Raw genomic sequence first — 5529 nt, 5'->3', positions numbered from 1 at the left:
TACTAGCTATGCCACTTCCTCAGGGCCAGGGAGTATTTCTTCCCTTCCCCCATGGGAAGCCCCCACGGCTGCCATGGGTCAACTCGGGCTTGCCCCAGTGATATGGCTGGTGCAAGTCCATATTGACCAGTGCAGGGAGATTGGGCCAGGGACAGAGTTAGGATTCAGTGGGCACTGCTGTTGCCAGACCCACCCACCTCCTCCCTACCCAATCTTCTCCGTTTCTCCTGCCCAGTTCCATCCTTTTGACCAGATGCACAGTCTTCCCTGCACCAGTGGGAGCCCTCAATCCATCATTGCACAAAGCGTGCTGCTTGCCACTTGTGATGGCAGCCAGTCTGCATACTCCAGAGCTGTCATATTTTCAACAGCCACAAACCATAACTCTCAAATCTGTTTTTTTCTTTCTCCCTCTATATTTTCCAAATATGAGAGAGAGAGAGAGAGAGAGAGAGAGAGAGAGAGAGAGAGAGAGAGAGAGTCTCTGTGTCTGTATACAGTTTCTTTTGAATTAATGTTACCTGAGCTTTTAGTGTGGGGAATATTAGATATTTAAATAAACCAATTAATAAAAAAAAATCAGCTGAAGGCTATTTTTCCGAGACAGCTGTGCAAAACTAATTATGGGAGATGTGCATTAATGTTGCCAAATGCATCCACAACTAAATGTGCCATTTCCCACCACTAGTCCCTAATGCTTTATTCTTTAGTTGAGTTTATGGTATTTGACAAGAGTGAAAAAAAATTTAGATTTCCGATTTCTGGAACTCCTCTTTTTTTGGTAGCATTTTATGAGTCTCCCTTTCAACTGGCATGAATTGCTGGGAGCCACAGCCTGTGTGGCACCCAGGGCAGGCAGCACAGAACGTCTCTTTAAAGTTTGGGTTTATTCAAGAGCTTCCAGCATGTCTCCCGGGGAAATTCACAGTTCAGAACCGGATTCTGCATCTGAAGCCCTGAAACTGCCGAGTACTAGAGAAGCCCTTCTCCTCGTTCTGTTATATCCCCTGCTGTCTAATCCGCCAGCTGACATTTGTTGTCTGCTTGAGGAAGTTGTTTTCCAAACCTCCTGCCTGGGAACAGCGGAAGCAGGACGGTGAGGGAGAAGCACTGGAGGGCAATGGAGTGAGGAACACATGCCTTTCAGATTCGCCGATTCACAGCAGTGGAAGACAATCACCCCTGCGTCAGTTTTCTGCAAAGTTTTTAGTCAAAGAGAGTGATTTGGAGTTTAATGCATGGTGGGCTTTTTTAAAAAAAGCTAAAAAAAAAAGGTGTGAGATAACAAAAACTCTCATATGGGAAGAAGTTAGTACTCCAAAGAAGACTGGATCACAGAGTGGTGGGAGAGTTAGAACAGACAAAAGAAAATATTTCTTCGCCGATCATGTAATTAATCTGTGGAACGCCTTGCCACAGGATGTGGTGATGGCACCTGGCTTAGATGGGCCTTTGGCCTGATCCAGCAAGGCTTATGTTCTTATACAGTCTGCCCATTTTTGGCACAGCTGCATCAGTGGGGGAGGAAAGATAAGACTAAGAAGAGCCACACTGGATCAGGCCAAAGGCCCATCTAGGCCAGCTTCCCACATCTCACAGTGGCCTACCAAATGCTTCAGGGAACACACTAGACAGCAGACAACCTGCATCCTGGTGCCCTCCCCTGCATCTGGCAATCAGAGGCAGCCTACCTCTACCTTGCATATACCTACCATGACTTGTAACCCATGATGAACTTCTGTCCAATCCCCTCTTAAAGGCATCTAGGCAAGATGCCATTACTACGTCCTATGGCAAGGAGTTCCACAGACTAATTACACACTGGGTAAAGTAATATTTTCTTTTGTCTGTCCTAACTCTCCCAACACTCAATTTTAGCAGATATCTCCTGGTTCTGGTGTTATGTGAGAGGGAAAAGAGCATATCTCTTTCTGCTCTATCCAGCCCCTGCATAATTTTGTATGTCTCAATCATGTCCCATCCTCAGGTGCCTTTTTTCTAGGCTGAAGAGGCCCAAACACTGTAGCCTTTCCTCATAGGGAAGGTACCCCAGCCCAGTAATCATTTTGGTTGCTCTCTTCTGCACCTTTTCCATTTCCACTATATCCTTGGTGAGATGTGGCAACCAGAACACATTCAACTAAAAGTTAAAATATTGATTGAGGCTAAAGGACACCTGTTTGAGGTGCAGGTTGTATGGATTAAGTCACTCTACATTCGTAGAGCAGTGGATTCAGTTTGGAAGCCGAATTTCATACAAATGTACTTTTCCCCCGTCGTGTGCTCCTTTCATTCCCAAGCCCCACAATGGGGCTTCTCAAGCCTGCACCGGTTATTTTGCCAGTGCAGACAAGAGAACCTCCATGTCAGGCTGCAAAGCCCAGTTCTTCCACCTGTCCTACCCTCCCCCGACACCAGATTGTCTCCTCCCCCCCCCCAAAAGTCTTCACCACCACCCAAAGCTCTTCTCTTCCTCTGGGCAGCTTCTGTCTGGTGTTGCACCCAGCACTAACTGTTGCTGGTGCTCACTACTCGAAGAATGCTGTAAACATGATTTATCGCACATTTACGGCACCCAGCGCTGACTCTGGAGCTCAGCGCTGGCACTCTGTTCCTTTAGAATTGGGTTCCAAGGCCAATTGAATTTAACAGGGCTGACTTCTGAGTAGAACTGTGCTGTAAGACAGCTTTCCCACCCAGATCCCAGAACAACTGTTTTGTTACTGTACTAAAAAGAGTTAAAAAAAAATACTAAGGCGAAGGCTGAATGTGCAAACGGATAAACACATACGCAAAGCTTTAAACATCTCAAGAGGAGGGTGAGACTGCAGCGTGACCCAGGGTCTGAATCAATGGAATGTCATCCTGCAAATGTAGAAGCCAAGCTTAACTAGCAGGTAAAGAATCCATTCTGACTTCTCTTCAAATATTCCATCTGTCTCCATCCTTTATCTACAGATCTGAAATGGTGGGAAATAAAATGCCAATAGGGCATCCTCGTAAACTGTCAGATATAGAGAACTCTATCTCAAATAATCTCTTTTTTTCCTCTTCTGTCATCATATATTGGCAAAAGTTCTTTACTCTCATTGAGCAGGTCAAAGTCTAATTAGTTCAGCTACAAAAATGCATACATTTCCAAAAGGTCAAGAGGACCTCATTTGGCAGTCATGTGGAAGGGGAGAAATAGTCAAGGTAAAAGAATATTGTTTTTCATGATAAGAAAAATGCTGCCTTTTTCAACTGACACACTTTTTTCTCTCTTTTTCTTACTTTCCGCTAATTATAAGAAAGAAAGAAAGAAAGAAAGAAAGAAAGAAAGAAAGAAAGAAAGAAAGAAAGAAAGAAAGAAAGAAAGAAAGAAAGAAAGAAAGAAAGAAAGAAAGAAAAACTCTGGCCAAGTGTTTTTTGTTTTTCATAAGAAGGGCCCTGCTGGATCAGGTCACAGGCCCACCTCGTCCAGCTTCCTGTATCTCACAGTGGCCCACCAAATGCTTCATGGAACACACTAGACAACAGACACAACCTGCGTCCTGGTGCCCTCCCCTGCATCTGGCAATCAGAGGCAGCCTCCCTCTACCTTGTACATACCTACCATGACTTGTAACCCGTGATGAACCTTTTCCTCCAGAAATTTGTCCAATCCCCTCTTAAAGGCATCCAGGCAAGATGCCATTACTACTTCCTGTGGCAAGGAGTTCCGCAGACTAATTGCATGCTGGGTAAAGAAATATTTTCTTCTACCTATCCTAACTCTCCCAAAACTCAACTTTAGTGGATGTGCCTTGGTTTGGGTGTTAGGCGAGAAGGAAAAAGAGCATCTCTCTATCCACTCTTTCCACCCCCTGCATAATTTTGTATGTCTCAATCATGCGTCTCTTTTCTAGGCTGAATTGGCCCAGGAGCCTCTTCATATGCGCAGGAGCAGATAGTAGCAGCTTCATGAAAAAGTGATCATTGCATTTTATTTTCTGGGGGAAGAAAAAGCTAAATTAATTTTCTTTCCCCTGTTTTCTGACCTCTGTCACTTTTACTCTTTTATACAGCGGTAATTGCAGGACTTGGAAAGGCTTTGAAATGTTTTTGCTTTGGACTTCATAGGATTCGCAACAAATGATCCAGAGGCGTCTTCTGCTTTGTTTGAAGAAGCAAACTGGCCAGATTTCACGTCTATGGCTAACAGATGATTTCTAATTTTTCTTGGAAAATAAGCCAGCCTTCCTAGCATTTTCTTTTTTTACCTTCTGCAGCTGTGTTCAGACCATCTTCCAGGCACCCTGCGGCTCCTTAATGAGAAGATCAGTAATGGCAGACAAGCTTGTCCAGCTCTACTGATCTTCCTTGGCAATGGGCAGCTGCAGGCAAGTTCGGGGTGTGTCCTAACTTCCAAGTAAAGAATTAGAGCGGCCACAGAAAACAAAAGGGAGACCTGGGAGTTTAGCGTGGGTGCAATTGGCAGCAACAGAAGCTCTGTTTGGAGATGTCCAGCCTTATAGCACATCCTGGAGCATGCTGGCAAGACCTGATGATGATGATGATAATGATGATGATATTTGTAGTCCTGCCTCCCAGGGATGAGAGATCTGGGGATGCAGGGGTGGCAGAACCTTCCCTGTCCTTTCCTGCTCCAATGAAAACAGCCTCACATGCCTGCAATGAATGTAGCCTCACATACAGGGAGAGACAGCTCAGCCTCCCCTGCAGTGGTGGACCTCTCCTTGAGGCTCCCTGGGGCAAAGGTCCGTGAAGCTGCCCCCCTGTGTGAAAACACCCTCCCCCCACTCACCTGGAGCAACATGCAGCTCCAGGATCGACCGGAGAAGCTGTCTGAGGTTCCCCGTGGTCTTAAACTGTGCTTCCTGCAAGCTGGAAGACAGTTTCTGACCCTGTAATGAGCCTTGTTAAGTCTTCCTGCGCGGTCCTGGAGGCAAGCAAGTTCCGCACCTGGGGCATTTGCCCCCTTTGGTGAATGGAAGGTCTGCTATTGCTCCCCCGTGTGCATGCATTCCACTCCATTCCATTCAGGACTTGGGGCTTCCACCAAGGAGAACTCTGGCAGCTGCTGCAGGGCCACAGAATGTAGCAGTAGTTGCTTTGGCACCATTGCACCACCTTTAGGACTGGGCTGCCCATTAGTTAGTACACAATCCCAAAGGCACTCTAGGTCAGCATAAGTCTCTTGCGCCGACCGCAGACTGTCACAGAAGTGCTGTAAGGCACTTCTGCGATGACTATGGAGGTGGGAGGCCACTCCAAGACCCATTGGGCCAGCATGACCATAAGCCAGCAACAGCCAAGTCAGACTAGTATGGAGGTCTGAGGAGGTGTGGGGAGGGTGGGAAGGAGGTGTTTTGGGTGAAGGGAGGATGGGCTGCAGGCGGGCCCGTGGCTGGGTCACATGTGAGCAGGGGGTTGGGCCAGGATCTTATCCCCAGTCCTAGGCAGTCCATAAGAACATAAGAACAGCCCCACTGGATCAGGCCATAGGCCCATCTAGTCCAACTTCCTGTATCTCACAGTGGCTCACCA

The sequence above is a fragment of the Tiliqua scincoides genome, chromosome 1, assembly GCF_035046505.1.
Source record: "Tiliqua scincoides isolate rTilSci1 chromosome 1, rTilSci1.hap2, whole genome shotgun sequence".
In the NCBI taxonomy this organism is placed as follows: domain Eukaryota; kingdom Metazoa; phylum Chordata; class Lepidosauria; order Squamata; family Scincidae; genus Tiliqua; species Tiliqua scincoides.
This window is presented reverse-complemented; position numbering follows the sequence as displayed.